This window comes from Trematomus bernacchii, unplaced genomic scaffold (assembly GCF_902827165.1).
Source record: "Trematomus bernacchii unplaced genomic scaffold, fTreBer1.1, whole genome shotgun sequence".
NCBI classification, from domain to species: domain Eukaryota; kingdom Metazoa; phylum Chordata; class Actinopteri; order Perciformes; family Nototheniidae; genus Trematomus; species Trematomus bernacchii.
Window position 1 is genome coordinate 265,882 of NW_022987602.1, and position 19,603 is coordinate 285,484.

Genomic DNA, 19,603 nt, shown 5'->3' on the forward strand with positions numbered 1-19,603 from the left:
TGAGTCAAAGCAAAGCAAAGGCAGTTATTTATTATAGTGTGACAGTGACAGTGAAGAAACATTTACATTTTACATTTAAATCCCGCTCATGCGCAATTCATTTGCAGTCTCGACGCGGGAGAGTGTAGCTGTCTCCTCTCTGCTCTGACTGCAGCTGAGCTGCTGCGGGAGGCAACTGTGAGTCTGAGCGCCTGTGAGTACTATGGGAGGGCAGAGGGGCTCACAGCAGCACCCGCGGCTCGTTAACTGCTGAACAATATGTGAGTCTCCAAACACCAGAAAAGTCCCTAATAACACCATTACAAGTCGTTCAATTAGTCGTTAGTCGCTTTTGACAAAAACAAGTAGCCGGAGGGTTTGGAAAGCCGCCGAATTTAACGAGAAAGTCGCCAAGTTGGCAACACTGGCCCCACCCGGAAAGGAGACGCCGCCGACGATGTGAGAGGAAGCAGAAGAGGGGGAAACGTGGAGGAATCCAGGCTAGGCTAGAGGCTAGCCCACACAAGCCGGCAATTCCATCACTACATATGGCAAATGTCCGCTCACTGGATAACAAGATAGACAACATACGCCTACTACGATCAACCCAGCGTAAGGTGAGAGACTGCTGTGTTTACGTGTTCACGGAACCATGGCTCCACAACAACATCCCCGACTCCGCTATTCAGCTAGACAAGCTAACAAGCTACCGAGCAGACAGGAACAAAGATAACGGGGGAAAGAAGACTCGCGGCGGCAGTGTGTGTGTGTACATCAGTGACGCTTGGTGCCGAGACACTGTTGTTGCACTGCACGCCACTGGTGGAATTTATGGTTCTAAAATGCCGTCCTTTTTACCTGCCGAGGGAGTTTACAGCGATTCTTGTGGTGGCTGTTTACCTCCCGCCTAACCCCAGTAGCGAGGGTAAAGAGGAGGCACTCGGTGAACTGTACAGAGCCATCAGTGAGCAACAGACAGCACACCCAGACGGCCTACTCATCGTAGCTGGAGACTTCAACCACGCTAACTTAAAAACTGTGCTGCCTAAAATATATCAGCATGTTGATTTTCCAACCTGGGGGAAAAACACATTAGACCTGGTCTATACCAACATCAAGGGAGCATACAAGGCATTCCCCCTCCCCCACATCGGCCTCTCTGACCACCTCACTGTTCTGCTGGAACCGGCCTACAGACCCAGGGTAAAAGCCACCAAACCGGTTTCAAAACAGGTTCGGGTGTGGTCAGAGGACAGCACAGCTGCACTCAGAGACTGCTTTGACACTACAGACTGGGACATGTTCAAGCAGGCAGCCACATACAACCATCACACCAACATACAAGAATACACAGAGACAGTCTGGCTACATCACCAAATGCATTGACGATGTGACACAAAACAGAGCCATCACCATCCGGGCCAACCAGAAGCCATGGCTGACAGGGGAGGTCCACACGCTGCTGAAGGCCCGCAACATCGCCTTCAGAGCTGGAGATCCAGCTGGGCTGAAAGCAGCCAGGGCTGACCTGTCCCGTGGCATCAGGAAAGCAAAACAAGAATACACCCGAGAAATTACAGGACATTTCAAGGATAGCGGGGACTCACGGAGCCTGTGGCAGGGCATAAGGACTCTAACGGACTACAAACTACCGCCACAGACCTGTGACAGTAATACCTCCCTGCTCAACAACCTCAACGGCTTCTTTGCACGTTTTGAAGCACAGAACAACACACCTGCGCAGAAAACCACCCCCCCCACCGACGACCAGGCTTTGCGTCTTTCACCAGCCAGTGTGAGGAGCACACTGCTGAGGATTAACCCCCGCAAGGCTGCAGGACCTGACAACATTTCTGGTCGTGTGCTGAGGGACTGCGCAGAAGAGCTCACAGATGTCCTCACAGACATTTTTAACATCTCCCTGAGCCAGGCTGTTGTTCCCTCGTGCTTCAAGGAAACCACCATCATTCCAGTGCCAAAGAAGTCATCTCCATCCGGCTTCAACGACTACCGCCCCGTCGCACTAACTTCCACCATCATGAAGTGCTTCGAAAGGCTGGTCATGAAGCAGATCAAATCCACCCTCCCCCCATCGCTGGACCCGTTTCAGTTTGACTACCGAGCTAAACGGTCCACAGAGGATGCAATCTCCTCCGCTCTCCACCCAGCCCTCACACACCTGGACACTAAGGCTAAGGCGCCGTTTACACAAGGACAAAACTGCTTGTATCTGCATAGTTTCGCGTGCGTATAGCCAGGGGTGCACACAACTTTCTCAGTGAGGTCCTCAGATGAGTACCTGGAGTCAGTGTTTGGTACTCCAACTTCTGACCATTGTTAACGGGGGGGGGGGGGGGGGGGGGGGGTGGCGTCAGTGGAGTACACCACTTCGCGATTGTCAACGGGGGGGTGGCGTCAGTAGAGTACAGAGCTTCGTGACCGCGGCGCGTGTGAACGTTGTGATCAGCTGTTTTAGCGCAGGGCTGCTGTACAGACCGACGTTAACAGCAGCCCTGTCTGTGCACACGGAGACCGACTCTGTCGTCCGGTGAACTAACCGCCTTCTGGAAAAGCTTCACATTTACGTCGGTACGCAAATGCGCTTTGTGACACAAGTGACGGTACGCATTTCAGATTGTTGCCGCGCATGCGTACCTGCGTACCAGTTATGTGCACCCCTGGTTATGACATCATTAAGTGGCCAAAATCTGATCAGCTCATTTTCAGACAGGTTTTTATATAAATGGATCAGGACAAAAAGAGAGAGAATCTTTGTTCCTGAAACTTTCAGAGTCTCTTTCCACAGAGGGGACACATGTTGATGTAGAAGAGACATGAAGAAGAGGGGACACATGTTGATGAAGAAGAGACATGAAGAAGAGGGGACACATGTTGATGTAGAAGAGACATGAAGAAGAGGGGACACATGTTGATGTAGAAGAGACATGAAGAAGAGGGGACACATGTTGATGTAGAAGAGACATGAAGAAGAGGGGACACATGTTGATGTAGTAGAGACATGAAGAAGAGGGGACACATGTTGATGTAGAAGAGACATGGAGAAGAGGGGACACATGTTGATGTAGAAGAAACATGAAGAAGAGGGGACACATGTTGATGTAGAAGAGACATGGAGAAGAGGGGACACATGTTGATGTAGTAGAGACATGAAGAAGAGGGGACACATGTTGATGTAGAAGAGACATGGAGAAGAGGGGACACATGTTGATGTAGAAAAGACAGGAAAAAGTGGATTTGTTTTTACGTTGTGTAAAAAAATCTCGATTAGTGCCGTCGTCATTTTAAGTTAAGTTGCTACGCCATAAAACACACAATTATATCTTAGCGAAAGCAAAACGATCATTTTCAAATATATGAAATCATTTTTAAAATAATTAGTTATGTCAAATCCTCAATTGATTTGGTTATCAGCCGTGTAATAAGCGGGTTTAAAGGCAGCTAGCCCGTCTTTAGCTATAACCAGGGGTGCACATAACTTTTTTAGTGAGTTACTCAGATGAGTACCAAGAGACAGCGTTTGGTACTCACCCCACACGAAGCGTGGTCCTCCTCAGTCTCTCCTTCACTGTCCTCAATTTACACTTCTTGCATGCTAGATGATGAAGATGATGAAGATGCACCTCCCTGTCTCTTTTTAAGCCTCCGATTTGCTTTCTCCAAAACTTGTTGCCAAAACTGTGAAGTCCTTGCATTTCCTGAGGCCAAGTTGAAGGATCAAATACTAAGAAATGATCACATGACTTGAAGTCATATCTGATTTCAAATGTGGGAAGTAACAAAGCACACTTATTTACTCAAGTACAATTTTGAGATACTTGTAGTTGACTTGAGTATTTCTATTTTATGCTACTTTGTACTTCTACTTTTACTCCACTACATGTATTTAATCCCTTTAGTTACTTTACAGATGTGGATGAATGATGTGAAATATACTCAAGTGTTAAATCAGACTTTAGTTCCACCTGGAGTAAATTCACAAGCTACCCTGCAGTATACAAAGTCATTCAAACTAGCTGCTCCTTTACCAGCTTTGAGAACACTTTCATGATCAATCATTATAAAACATATCATATATATTATTCTGAAATGGACCAATCTGCACAATGAATACTTTTACTGTCGCTACTTTCACTATATTTTGATAATACTTTTCTAATTTTACTTGAGTAACATTTTGAATGCAGGACTTTTACTGTAACAGAGTATTCCTACACAAGATCTGAGTACTTCTTCCACCTCTGTCTGATTTCAAACTCTTCCATAACACCCTGAGTAAGTTTGCAGCTGTGTGTTTCACTCCACTTTGGTGTAAATAAAACTGCAGCAGCTTGACCACAGAGCGTGAACGTTGTGATCAGATGATTTTGCGCAGTTCTCCAGTGTGTGCGCGGGGCACAGAATGTGCACAGGGGAGTCTCCCACCGCAGCCAGTTGGCGGACTTTTGGCACAATTCTGTTGTTTATACCGACGTTAACCCTGTCTGTGCACACGGCGACCAACTCTGTCGTCCAGTGATCTAAGCCTCTGCCTCCTGGAAAGCTTCACAGGTCCGTCGGTTATGTCCTGCGCGGCTCACCCAGCTCCAGTTCAATCAGTCATAGAAAGATTTTTTGCAGGGAGCGAAACGGCAACGTAGCTGCTTAATGTCTTTGGGTTTTTTGACATGCCTAGTAGTTTACTCCATTGAGTGTTGACAAGAAACACGTGTAGACGAAATATGTGTTTTGTTTTGATGTTTTGAGGTACGCAAAGGCGCGTAGTGACACAAGTGACGTTACGCAATTCAGATTTGTGCCGCGCATGCGTACCTGCGTACCAGTTATGTGCACCCCTGCGTATAGCCCTATTATTTACACGAGGCCGATAGAAACGGACCCCACAAACGATAACGGGTCCCAAGGTGGATAGATTTGCAAACGAAACGCTCTGGGGGGTCAACCGAGTCCGTGTAATCACCTCTATACGAATATTTCCTGAAAAAATAACGATAGCCCCACCTCAAACGATCAAAAAGCATTTTAATGGCCAAATTATTCTACAATTTAGGATTTTCCAGAGAGGGGTATTTGTGAATATACGACCCTCCGGAGCGTTTGCAATTGCCGCAAATTGTTGTTTCTTACACGACCACTAAAGGTGCTAAACTTTAAAACGTGACTATGGGTCGTAATAATCTGCTGAACAATCGCCCTATTTGGTCGTATGAGTTGGAGGACTTACCCTAAAAATGGCCCTACTTCCGACATGATTTATTGCTTTAGTTAACAGTTTCCTAATAAGTTTGTTAATTGATCCCAAGTTTTAAGTCTTCTTTAATTTAGTGGGAATGCTGATACAGCATTCCAACTATATGTTATGCTAGGGACAAAATTCTTATTATTATTCCGCCAACTTATTTTGGCCCTCTTCTCCCACATTCAACATTGCAGAAACTCCGTTCAAACATCAAAACGTTCAGCTCGGTCGGGAATCGCAGGCTATTACTTTTATCATTCATAACTTTCATAATTCCAGAGATACATCCCATAATTCATCACATTTTTAACATGGAAGTCAATGGAGACAATCTTCAGACTTCAACAAATCTTCATGCGACTTCAACTGCTAACTGTTCATTCATACTTTCACTCAGAAACCTCATTCCAACTTTAAAATGTTACACATCTTTCTGACATTATTCGTGTAACACAACTTTTAAATCTGATTCTTACTTTTAGAGATATTAAACATTGTTCAGACCTTGTTAAAGAGGTTTTCTTCAGATTTTAACATTAACTAGAGTGCGTGATGTCACAGCTAGAGTGTGGGAAATCTTGAAATTTGCCTTCATATATTCATTAAAAAACTGCCATAATTCCCAAACCCTACATTCTTGAGACATAATTTTTCATGACAAACGTAGGAAAATATCTCATAGCTTGAAAAATGACAAATAATTAAGCAAAAATAATTAAACAAAATGCCTCTTGAGGGCATGAAGTGACAAAAACTTTCAACATGTCTCCATTAAAGCCCATTGTAATTTCAGGCAGATATTTCCTCACAGCAGCAGCCGCACACCTTTAGTTAAACTGCCAAAAAGGCCACATTATTAACCCGAAAGTACACAAAAATTACACTTCAGATACTCAACTTCCTTGACATGCTTCACGTTTTGAAATTTCACAGATATCTTTTACGGTTCTTCGACAAAACGTTCACATGTAACAGGTTTATCTCTCATTCAGAACAATGGAAACCTTTGATCTCTACAGAGCTCGTTAGCTCAACTATAAACACCTGTGCAATGGAACACGATGATGTCATCACTCCAACTGACATGCTCAGAGCAGCAGACTTCAGATAATGGTTAATGGTCTACGTCAATTATGGGGTGTCATCATATGCCGTTCAAGAGAAGAGAGAGAGGGCGATCAAGAGTCAGTTCTAACTGTTCATTTCATTCTCTCTCTCTCTCTCTCTCTATCTTCCTCTTCCTCAATATCTTCCTCTATCTTCATCTTCCTCTATCTTCCTCTTCCTCAATATCTTCCTCTCTCCATCTTCCCCTCTCTCTCTCTCTCTCTCTCTCTCTCTCTCTCTCTCTCTCTCTCTCTCTCTCTCTCTCTCTCTCTCTCTCTCTCTCTCTCTCTGCCACACACACACTCTCTCTCTCTCTCACACACAATGTTCCAAACGGCCCAAAACTTCACAGGTTTGGTAACGATGCAGCCATCAGCGTATTATGGGGTGGCAACAGACCACTCGCCATGAAGCACGATGTCACTGTAAGTCCAATGGACACGGTCCGATCGTCCCCCAAACTTCGCTTGTATATTACCGGTCCAGCCCTCAACAGCTGTACGTCAATTATGGGGTTTCTTCAAATGCCGTTGCCATGGCAACACAATGCTCGCCATGAAACACGGTTTTCTCATAACTTCAGTGAAAATGCTCCAAACGGCCCAGAACTTCACAGGTTTGGTAACGATGCAGCCATCAACGCATCTAACCGTATTATGGGGTGTCATCAAATGCCGTTGCCATGGCGACATGACTCACCATGAAACACGATGTTGCTGTAAGTCCAATGGACACGGTCCAATCGTCCCCCAATCTTCACTTGTATATCACCGGTCCATGCCTCAACGGCTCTACGCCAAATTTGAAATCTCACCATATGCCATTTCCATGGAAACGCATCCCTCGCCATAAAACACGATGTCCCTTTAACTCCTATGAAAATGTTCAAAAAGTGCTCAAAATTCACATGTGTGCTAACAGTCCAGCCGTGAAGACATCTACGAGACAGTTTTGAGATTTCTTCAAATGCCGTTGCCATGGCAACACAATGCTCGCCATGAAACACGGTTTTCTCATAACTTCAGTGAAAATGCTTCAAACGGCCCAAAACTTCACAGGTTTGGTAACGATGCAGCCATCAACGCATCTAAGCGTATTATGGGGTGTCATCAAATGCCGTTGCCATGGCGACAGACCACTCGCCATGAAGCACGATGTCGCTGTAAGTCCAATGGAAACGGTCCGATCGTCCCCCAAACTTCGCTTGTATATCACCGGTCCAGCCCTCAACAGCTCTACGTCAATTATGGGGTTTCTTCAAATGCCGTTGCCATGGCAACACAATGCTCGCCATGAAACACGGTTTTCTCATAACTTCAGTGAAAATGTTCCAAACGGCCCAAAACTTCACAGGTTTGGTAACGATGCAGCCATCAACGCATCTAAGCGCATTATGGGGTGTCATCAAATGCTGTTGCCATGGCGACAGATCATTCGCCATCAAGTTAGTTCAAAAGTTTGCAGTTCAAATATTCTGCTGCTTTTCCAAGCCTTTTTACTTTCTTTTCTTCACTCATCACACATTCAAGCCCCCAGTGTTCATGTATCATTTCAATCTAAATGATTCACTTTCTTCTTACACATTACATTTCAGCATAGCAGTTTAGCGTTAGCTATTCAGCATAAAGCATTCCCACTAGCAATTTCTTCAGGAATTGCATTCTCTACTTTATCATGATGTTCACTTTTGCAATTATTGTCTACTTTAGTGTAAAAAAGAAGGGTATGCTTTAGGGTGTGGTTTCGTTTGAATTGCTAAGTCACTACAAAGACCTGTCAATCAGAAGAGAGGTATAGCACTGTGTTTCCCTCCCAAGCTACACAAAAGTAAACCAAGATGGCGAAAATTCAAAACAGTTGTCCACAAACCAATGCCATCGTGGCCACAGCACTTCTTTTATACAGTCTACAGTGCTTAAAGATATATAAACAATAATGTTAAATATGCATGCTAAAGTACAACTGCACATTTGCTGTCAAATGTAGAAAAAGATTCAAAATCAAACAAGTTCTGATTGACAGTAACTAAGAAAGTGATTATGTACGGGGATAGACATGATTCTTGAATCGTATAGTTACGTATACATCACAACAAGTCCTCCAACTCATACGACCAAATCGGTCGATTGTTCAAGCCCTTATTAGGACCAAATATGTCGTTTGTTGAAGCGCTTATTACGACCTATAATCACGTTTTAAAGTTTTCGACCTCTAGTGCTCCCGTTGATTGCAAACGTTACAGAGGGTCGTTTATTCACAAATAACCCTCTCTGTCACAGTCTGCTTTCTCACTCACCTATTTTCTGCATTAACATTCCTTAGTCACCTGGTAGCCACACCCTGTCTCTCTTTCTCACTCTGTTACACCCATCAGCTCCATTAGTATATAGGCCCACTTCACTTTCACCTCAGTGCCAGATCGTACTTTGCAGCATGCCAGTCTTTCCCGCATTACCTTCCAGATTGCTCTCCCGGTTTCGACCCTGCCTGTCCCTGACCAGCCTGCCTCGCCTGTTTCCTGACCCTGCCTGTACCCGGACTATTCTGCCTCGCCTGCTCCCTGACCCGGTCTGTACCTGCGACTCCCGTCTTGCCTTCTCCTGGAACCCTCGCCTGTCCCCGACCAGCCCTTTGCCTACTATCTGCCTTTTCGTCTCCTACCAGCTTATTGCCTTAAATAAAGCTGGTTACCGACTATCCCTGGTTTCCCGTGTGTTGCATTTTGGTCCTCAGCTCGTTTGTGACAGAACGATCTGGCCAGAAATGGACCAAGCAAACACCGGGTCTCCGAGAAACCGCTTTGAGAGGGTTGAGGAAGCCATCCAAAGACAGGAGGTCACGATAGCTACCTTAGCTACCGAGACCCACCAGGCAACCTCAACCCAGGGACAAACGCTGGCTTACCTGACCTCCCAGATGCAGCAGATGGCCGCCACCGTACAACAGCTAGCCGCTAGCATGGCTGCTACCGTCCCTCCGCCCCCAGCTCCGATGTTCAATCCAGCCTCTGGACCGACTGGATACGCTCCGGAGCCTCGTGTGGGAACTCCGGAACGCTACGCTGGTGAGCCTGAGGGATGCAGTCCTTTTCTCACAAACTGTTCCATATTGTTTTCACTGCAGCCACACACCTTTGCCTCCGAGGCGGCTCGCGTAGCTTTCACCGTTAATCATTTGACGGGGAAAGCCCGTTTATGGGGTACTGCAGAGTGGGAGCAGCAGACTCCAGCCTGCGCCTCTTTTGTTGCATTTTCCGCTGAGATGCGGAAGGTGTTCGGTTCCGTTCGTCTGGGTCCCGATGCTGCCGGAGGTCTGCTGAGCTTGAGCCAGGGTTCCGGCACGGTGGTAAATTACGCTATTGACTTCCGCACCAGCAGCCGCCGCAGTAGCTGGAACGAGCCGGCGCAATGTGACACATATCTGAGAGGATTAGCGGATTATATGAGAGATGAGCTGGTTTCCTATGATCTCCCTGCTTCCTTGGATGGGTTGATCGAGCTCACCTCTCGGATTGACAGACGAATTCAGACACGGAGAGGAGAGCAACAGACGCGAGCGGCGGGCCGCTGCTCGCGACAACAACTTCCGGTTTCCGGGAGATTTCGACTTCCGGTTTCGGCGGAGAATTCCCACCTCTACTCTGACTCACGGTACGGGGAGGTCGAGCCCATGCAAGTGGGTTGTACCAGTCTTACCTCTGAGGAGAAGGAATTACGTCGAAGAGGTAATCTATGCATTTACTGTGGTCAGGCTGGACATTTTGTTTCCCGTTGTCCGGGAAAAGGCAGAGCTCATCAGTAATGGGGAGTATACTGGTGGGCCAAACCTCTGAGCTGATCCCCAATGGAAGACCCTTGTGCCATGCTCGACTTCTCCTGACAGGCAAATCTCAGGTTCTGGCTGTTTTTATCGAATCCGGATCAGATGTCAGCATCATTGACGAGGAGCTCGCACTACAGCTGGGCATTCAACAGGTTCAGTTGCCCCAGCCGGTACCGGCTAATGCTTTGGATGGTCACCTGCTGGGAACGGTGACACACCAGACGACACCGGTCCATATGCTCATGTCGGGGAACCACCATGAGACTATCCAGTTTCATGTACTACGGTCCCCCCAAATTCCTCTGATTTTGGGTTATCCATGGCTCCGCCGCCACAACCCGAACATTGACTGGGCAACTGGGTCCATCCTTGGTTGGAGTCCCTCCTGTCATCAGGTTTGCCTCAAGCAGGCTGCCGCACCTCAACTATCTGTGGATATGAACCTGGTTCCGGATGTCACAGGGGTTCCGGCAGAATATTTGGATTTTAAGGAGGTCTTTAGCAAGACTAAGGCGACATCTCTCCCACCTCATCGGCCCTATGACTGTGCCATTGAGCTACATCCAAGCGCAGTTCCACCCAAGGGTCGGTTGTACTCGCTTTCGGCACCGGAGAGGAAATCCATGGAGACTTACGTCAATGACTCTCTGGCTGCGGGAATTATTCGTCCTTCCACATCACCCGCAGGAGCAGAGGTTTTTTTTGTGGCGAAGAAGGATAAGACCCTGAGACCCTGCATTGACTATCGGGGTCTGAACGACGTCACGGTGAAGAATCGATATCCCCTGCCACTCATCTCATCAGCGTTCGAGTTACTAAACGCATATCACCTGGTACGAATCCGTGAGGGGGATGAATGGAAGACCGCCTTCAACACCTCTTCGGGACATTACGAGTACCTGGTGATGCCATTTGGACTTACCAACACCCCTGCAGTTTTCCAAGCGTTGGTGAACGACGTACTCCGGGACATGTTGGATCGTTATGTTTTTGTTTATCTGGATGACATTTTGATTTTTTCAAAGAGCCTCAAGGAACACATCCACCACGTCCAGACAGTCCTCCAGAGACTTCTGGAGAACTCGCTTTTCGTCAAGACGGAGAAGTGCGAGTTTCACACTTCTTCGGTCGCCTTTCTTGGCTACATCGTGGGTCAAGGAAGTGTGGAGATGGATCCCTCCAAAGTTTCAGCGGTTACCTCGTGGCGGGTTCCTGATTCCCGGAAGGAGCTGCAGCGTTTCCTAGGATTCGCTAACTTTTACAGACGGTTCATCCGTGGCTACAGTACCGTGGCCGCCCCACTCACCGCCCTGACCTCGTCCAAGGGAACGTTCAGATGGTCCCATGCAGCCGAGGAGGCTTTTCAGGACCTCAAGCGCCGGTTTACGTCGGCTCCTATCCTGCAAGTACCAGACCCTGCTGGTCAGTTGGTGGTGGAGGTGGATGCTTCTGACGTAGGGGTGGGGGCCATCCTGTCGCAACGTTCTGGTGAGAACCAGAAGCTCCACCCCTGTGCTTTCTTTTCGAGGAGATTGAGTCCGGCGGAGAGAAACTACGACGTGGGGAACCGGGAGCTTCTAGCAGTCAAGTTGGCGTTGGAGGAGTGGCGACACTGGCTTGAGGGGACAGAACAACCATTTCAGGTTTGGACCGACCATAAGAACCTGGAATATATCAGGTCGGCACAAAGACTGAATTCCCGGCAAGCCAGGTGGTCGTTATTTTTCACCCGGTTTAATTTTTTCCTCTCCTACCGCCCGGGCTCCCGCAACGTGAAGGCCGACGCTCTGTCCCGGCAGTTCGGGAGGGAGGGAGACACCTGCGGTATCCCGGACACTATTCTTCCTGCTCCTCGAGTGATCGGCGTCCTCGCTTGGGAGATTGAGGAGAGGGTTAAGACCGCTTTGGTGGACCAACCCGGTCCTAGTTCTTGTCCTCTTACCCGTTTGTTTGTGCCTCAGGTTTTGAGGGCTGAGGTGCTTCAGTGGGCTCACAGCTCCAGACTTTCCTGCCACCCTGGGATTCAACGTACCAGAGGAATGGTCCTGCAACGGTTCTGGTGGGCTACGCTGGAGGCTGACACCCGGGAGTTTGTGAACGCCTGTCCTGTGTGCAATCGGCACAAACCCTCTCACCAAGCGCCAGCTGGCCTCCTTCATCCATTACCGGTCCCACGTCGCCCTTGGTCACATATTTCTTTGGACTTTGTGACTGGTCTACCACCGTCCCACGGACATACTGCCATCTTGACGGTGGTGGATCGGTTCAGTAAGATGGCTCATTTCGTACCCCTGCCTAAGATCCCGTCAGCTAAGGAGACGGCAGAACTTATCCTTCTCCACGTTTTCCGCCTTCACGGACTGGCGACTGATGTGGTTTCCGACCGGGGGCCCCAGTTCACCTCTGTGTTTTGGAGGGAGTTTTGTGAACTGATCGGGGCGACGGTCAGTCTCACCTCCGGTTTCCACCCACAGGCCAATGGCCAGACCGAACGGAAGAATCAGGAGATGGAGACCACTCTCCGCTGCATGGTTTCCGATCATCCAACGACCTGGTCTAAACAACTCCTGTGGGTGGAGTATGCCCACAACACCCTCATCAGTTCCGCTACTGGTCTTTCCCCTTTTCAGTGTGCATACGGTTTTCAACCCCCTTTGTTCTCTGCATTGGAGAAGGAGGTTACCTGTCCGTCTGTCCAGGCTTTCATCAGACGTTGTCGGAGGACTTGTAGGCAGGCTCGAACAACTCTGCTTCAGTCTGCTAACCGGTATGCCACATCAGCGAACCGCCGACGCACCAAGGCACCTGTGTACCAGGTAGGCCAGAGGGTGTAGCTTTCCACTCAGAACATTCCCCTTCGGGTGGAGTCTAAAAAGTTAGCGCCCAGGTTTATTGGACCCTTCGAGATTGTCAAGGTCATTAACCCTGCAGCAGTTCGACTGAGTTTGCCCCGGAACATAAAGATCCATCCCACCTTCCACGTTTCTAGGATTAAACCTGTCCGGGAGAGTCCTATGATTCCCGCCGCTCCTCCACCACCACCCCCTAGGATGATCGATGGGGGTCCTACCTACACCCTTCGTCGTATACTTCGTTCCCGACGCAGAGGAAGAGGGGTTAAATATTTGGTGGACTGGGAGGGCTATGGTCCTGAGGAGAAGCAGTGGATTCCTGCTCGTCACATCCTCAACCCTCAACTCATCCGAGACTTCCACCTGCATTACCCGGAGCAGCCTTCTAGGACCCACGCTCAACCAGGCGTTAAGCCGGGGGGTACTCGTCAGCTACAGACCGGGGGCTTCGTCGAGGAGGAGGGGGAGGCGTCTTCAGTCGAGGAGGACGAGGATTTCCAGGAGAGGGAGGCCGAGAGAGCATTCTCAGATGAGTACTAACTTTTCCCATACCCCCACCTTCCACCCTGTGTCTGTAGGTTTTTTGTTGATTTTTTCTTTTTTTCTCGTAGTTTTGTCTTGGACGTCAGGAGCCGTCCATTAAGGGGGGGGTTCTGTCACAGTCTGCTTTCTCACTCACCTATTTTCTGCATTAACATTCCTTAGTCACCTGGTAGCCACACCCTGTCTCTCTCTCTCACTCTGTTACACCCATCAGCTCCATTAGTATATAGGCCCACTTCACTTTCACCTCAGTGCCAGATCGTACTTTGCAGCATGCCAGTCTTTCCCGCATTACCTTCCAGATTGCTCTCCCGGTTTCGACCCTGCCTGTCCCTGACCAGCCTGCCTCGCCTGTTTCCTGACCCTGCCTGTACCCGGACTATTCTGCCTCGCCTGCTCCCTGACCCGGTCTGTACCTGCGACTCCCGTCTTGCCTTCTCCTGGAACCCTCGCCTGTCCCCGACCAGCCCTTTGCCTACTATCTGCCTTTTCGTCTCCTACCAGCTTATTGCCTTAAATAAAGCTGGTTACCGACTATCCCTGGTTTCCCGTGTGTTGCATTTTTGTCCTCAGCTCGTTTGTGACACTCTCTGTAAAATCCTAAATTGTAGGATAGTTTGGCCATTAAAATGCTTTTTGATTAGATTTCTAGCGAGAAGTGTATATTGTACTTTTAGAATCCACGTCCAGTCGATATGTAGGATCTATAGTTTGATAGATATTACGCAGATGATTTGAGGTATGCGGTAGCTTCCATGTAAAGTTACGGGGTGAAAACAGTATTTCCGGTCTCGACGTTTTCATAATAAAACTAATGATCAAATGATTTAACAGTGATATCTGCAGTACTCATCCACTAAAAAACATCAGTTTATCCTTGTTAATTATACGAACCTGTTAACCTGTTTCACGCCTTCCCCCCGGTACCGGGCGGATAAACGCGTCATTTGCAGGAAACAACGTCTAAGGAATCTTAATATTGAATAAAACTATGAATGTGTTATATCCATGTAACGGGAAGAAACTCAGCTAACTGATCTTTTTAATTTTTTTTTTCAAAAAAACCCCACAATGCTAGCACTCAGCCTCTGAATTAGCCTCGATCGAAAAAACGGGACCGACAAAGACACATAAACTCACTCAGAACTCCCTTATTACTTATCCTAGATGCACAACCAAACACTATTTTTTGGTGTCCTGGAGACACTGAATCTAACGGTGCCCACCTCAACACTCAGTGATAAACATTCGCGACGCTATCAACGAAAGCGTACATCATCACATGTGGAGCTAAGAAGCTAAACACGTAAATATATCTTACCTTGGTCAAAAGTGGTCTTCAATGGCATTAAAACGATAAAAAAACGATGCTGCAGTTAATCCATAGGTTCATCCTATGTGTCTGTGCCTTCTTTGAAATTATTTCTGATAATCCATAAGCAATACAACTGCGTTTTAGTTTCCAAACTCCAGAAGGAGACATTCCTCCAGTTTAGTTTCGCTTTCCACACGCGAAGCGGCAACATTTTTTCTTTACAATGTGTGTCTATGTAAGTATCCTCCTTCGATTCTATTGGCTCTAACGGTCACAAGGGTATGTCAACCAACCAGATCGAGCAAGGGGGGCCAGAGATAGGTCAAATCCACCCAAATGACCCCAGATGGCCCAGTTTTTGGCTAAATCTCTCTAAAAAGGTCAAATTTCACTTGTTTTGCATCAATCTTGATACAGGGTACTTATTATATGTTGTACTTTGGATTCCTAAAGCTTTTAGTCTACTAACCCATCATCCAAGGGTAGTTTTCACTATCTGTAAAAAATAATTTTTGGACGGACACTATAATTTACAGTTTTTTACTATGTAAAATCTGAATTTTCTTTAAAATAAAAAACATTTATATTGATTCTGACACTTCTACATCCAACTCACAGGTTTATCATTACTTTGAGAAAAGATTATTAATTTAACCCTTTTAGAAGGGAAGATATGGTCATTTGTTCTGGGAATGTCATTTTCGAGCCTGAGACCTGAAAAACAGGCTCAGAGTGGAACAGGTTAAGCCCCGAGCCTGTTTTTCAGGTTTCAGGCTTGAAAATGACATGCCCAAAACAAATGACTACAACTTCACTTCTAAAAGGGTTATATGAATAATTTCTTTTATCAAAGCAAGGTTACATCTGTGAGTTGGATGTAGAAGTGTCAGAATCAATATAGATTCTTCTCAGTCAGAGTAAATTCAGATGGAACATAGTAAAAAAAGGTAAATTCTTACCTCCGCCTAAAGAAAAAACATTACTTATAGTGAAAACCACCCTTGAATGATGGGATGGTAGACTAAAAGCTTTAGGAATCCAAACTATAACATATAAGTACCCTGTATCAAGATTGAGGCAAAACAAGTTAAATTTGACCTTTTTAGAGAGGTTTAGCAAAAAAGAGTTCCAGGCGGAATAAGCTTTCGGCACATTTGGGTACATCTGGTTCCATCAGTGCCATTTGACCTTTTTCAGGTACCAGACTATAAAAATGGTGTATTACATTGAATTATCACCATAGGTATTCATTCCATTCAAATAAAAAAAAATTGAATAAAAAAAATTAATAAAAAATAAAAAAATAAAAAATAAACTTTTTTTTTTTTAATTAATTTGTGGAAGAAAAAAAAGACCCGCCGACGGGGGCTTTGGGGCTTAACAGGTTGGTTTAAATTGTGTACAATGCTTTTGTATTTTTCCCATAGGTTTTTCTCTTTTGATTCTGACAGACACATTTATTTTTTCAGAGGTTTTGATAGGCTAAAACATCGAACTACACCCATAATCCTGGATGTTTTAGCCGCAATGCACGTCAGGATATGGTGTTTATGCAATATGAAATTGGAAAACATTTTTTAAAAACAAAATAATATTTTATTCCGAGTGTTCTTGCTTTTCTCTTTGGAAGTCATCACATATATATAATAACGGCATTGTAAAACACGGTTCGGCTGCATTAAATATTACACATCTGCCGTAGTTCTTTATTTATAGAGCCCTGATGAGAAGACTTCTGGACAAACTGTCAGGGTTGAGTAAGCAGGCAGGACCCAAATGCAGATTTCCAAGAATATTCCTTTAATCCAAGGTACAAAGTAGAACACAGAACACTACCCTGTGACACACAGTCAAATACAAACAATGAACCAACAATGAACCAACAATGACAGACAGAAAAACCAGAACTAAAATACACACAAGACCAATCACACAAACAAGACACAGGTGAGGAGGGAGGAGAAAACACAGGGGCACCAGGTGAACACAATCGGGCAATCAGGCAGGAGGGAACACAGAGACAGGAAGCAACAGGCAAGACGGGGATGAACACTTTTCAAAACAAAACAGGAAACCAAAGACAGAAAAAGACAAGACAAAACACAACACAGACAGATCGTGACAGTACCCCCCCCTCAAGGGACGGATCCCAGACGTCCCAAAAAGTCCCAAAAAGTCCAAAACATTCCAGCAGGGTGGGTGGAGGGGGTCTGGAGGAGGGACGCACAACCAGGACCAACAGGGTGGGTGGAGGGGGTCCGGAGGACGGGCCCGGAAGGGGTCCCGGGCGGACGGCCCGGGGGCAAGGCAGAGTCCAAAAAGGGGCGAAGGCCACAACGGGCGAACTCAGGGACCCGGGCATGAGAGCGAAGGCAGTGGTTGGAAGAGTCAGGAGGCCGGGCTCGAGGGCGAAGACCACGGCTGGGGAACTCAGGAGACCGGGCTTGAGGGCGAAGACCGCGGCACTCAGGGAGCCGGGCTCGAAGGTCAAGACGGGACAGCTCCGGAGGACGAGCAGAAAGGCGCCGACGGGACAGCTCCGGAGACCGGGCAGGAAAGCGCCGACGGGACAGCTCCGAAGGCCGGGCAGGAAGGCGTCGACAGGACAGCTCCGGAGGCCGGGCAGGAAGGCGTCGACAGGACAGCTCCGGAGGCCGGGCAGGAAGGCGTCGACAGGACAGCTCCGGAGGCCGGGCAGGAAGGCGTCGACAGGACAGCTCCGGAGGCCGGGCAGGAAGGCGTCGACAGGACAGCTCCGGAGGCCGGGCAGGAAGGCGTCGACAGGACAGCTCCGGAGGCCGGGCAGGAAGGCGTCGACAGGACAGCTCCGGAGGCCGGGCAGGAAGACGCCGAAGGGACAGCTCCGGAGGACGGGCAGGAAGGCGCTGACGGGACAGCTCAGGAGGCCGGGCAGGACCCGTTGTCGGCCAGACAGGAACCGGAGCCGACGGAACAGGCGCAGACGGGATCCTGGACATGACATGGACTGGTGTCAATGGGACCCCGGATGGAGCAAGGGCTGGTGTCGACTGGACCCCCAACGGAACAGGACACAGAGTTGGCAGGACCCCCGGTGGAACCGGTGTCGGCGGGACCCCTAACAGGACAGGATCTGGTGTTGGCAGGAAACCCGGCGGAGCAGTTGTCGGCGGGACCCCCAACGGGACAGGACAAGGGGTTGGCAGGACCTCCAACGATACTGGACGTGGAGTTGGCAGGACCCTCGGCAGGAGAGTTGTCGGCGGGACCCCCAACGGGACAGGACATGGAGTTGGCAAGACCCCCGGCAGGAGAGTTGTCGGCGGGACCCCCAACGGGACAGGACAGAGGATTGGCAAGACCCCCGGCAGAAGAGTAGTCGGCGGGACCCCCAACGGAACAGGACATGGAGTTGGCAAGACCCCCGGCAGGAGAGTTGTCTGTGGGACCCCCAACGGGACAGGACATAGGATTGGCAAGACCCCCGGCAGAAGAGTAGTCGGCGGGACCCCCAATGGGACAGGACACGGAGTTGGCAAGACCCCCGGCAGGAGAGTAGTCGGCGGGACCTCCAACAGGACAGGACATAGGATTGGCAAGACCCCCGGCAGAAGAGTAGTCGGCGGGACCCCCAATGGGACAGGACACGGAGTTGGCAAGACCCCCGGCAGGAGAGTAGTCGGCGGGACCTCCAACAGCACTGGACATAGGGTTGGCAAGACCCCCGGCAGAAGAGTAGTCAGCGGGACCTCCAACGGCACCGGACACAGGGCCGGCAGTACCCCCGGCAGAAAAGCAGTTGGCGGGACCCCCAACGGGACAGGACATGGAGTTGGCAAGACCCCCGGCAGGAGAGTAGTCGGCGGGACCTCCAACGGCACAGGACATAGGGTTGGCAGGACCCCCGGCAGAAGAGTAGTCGGCGGGACCCCCAATGGGACAGGACATGGAGTTGGCAAGACCCCCGGCAGAAGAGTAGTCTGCGGGACCTCCAACGGCACAGGACATAGGGTTGGCAGGACCCCCGGCAGAAGAGTAGTCGGCGGGACCTCCAACGGGACAGGACATGGGGTAGGCGTCGGCCGTAGAGCCAACAGGATACGGGGGGCTGGCGTCGGCCGGAGAGCCAACAGGAGACGAGGTGCTGGAGTCGGCCGGACCACCGACAGGACACGAGGGGCTGGAGTGGAATCCACAGGTGGATTGGAGGAGGCAGGAAATGCAGCAGAAGACGTCAAAGTTGAGACCTGAGCAGCGAGGTTTGAGAAGTATAGAGCCAAGGACTGCTGGCTCTCCTCAAAGTCTCGCCACGCCTGCTCATGTTCATGAGAAATGGCGTGCTGGAACGGAACAGAGGGCGGAACCATGGCTGCTGGGGCCAGAACTGGGGCTGGAACCATGGCTGTATGGGCCGGTTCTGGAGCCGGAACCATGGCTGTTGGGGCCAGAACTGGGGCTGGAACCATGGCTGTGTGGGCCGGTTCTGGAGACGGAACCATGGCTGCTGGGGCCTGTACTGGAGCCCAAAGCATGGCTTCTGGGGGTCGGGCTGCTAGCCTGGACTTGCGACTCCTTCTCTTAGGAGCCTTTTGGAGGCTCCGTGGACCTCCAAAAGCCAGACGAGTGCCCGAGAACGGCTCCTGGACAGGAGCAGGAAATGGGGAAGAAGCAGGGGTTGACTTCAGACGGAACACACCGAGATGTATGGTGTCAGGTTGGGAGTTGGGAGGCAGGGGGCTAGCATGCCTG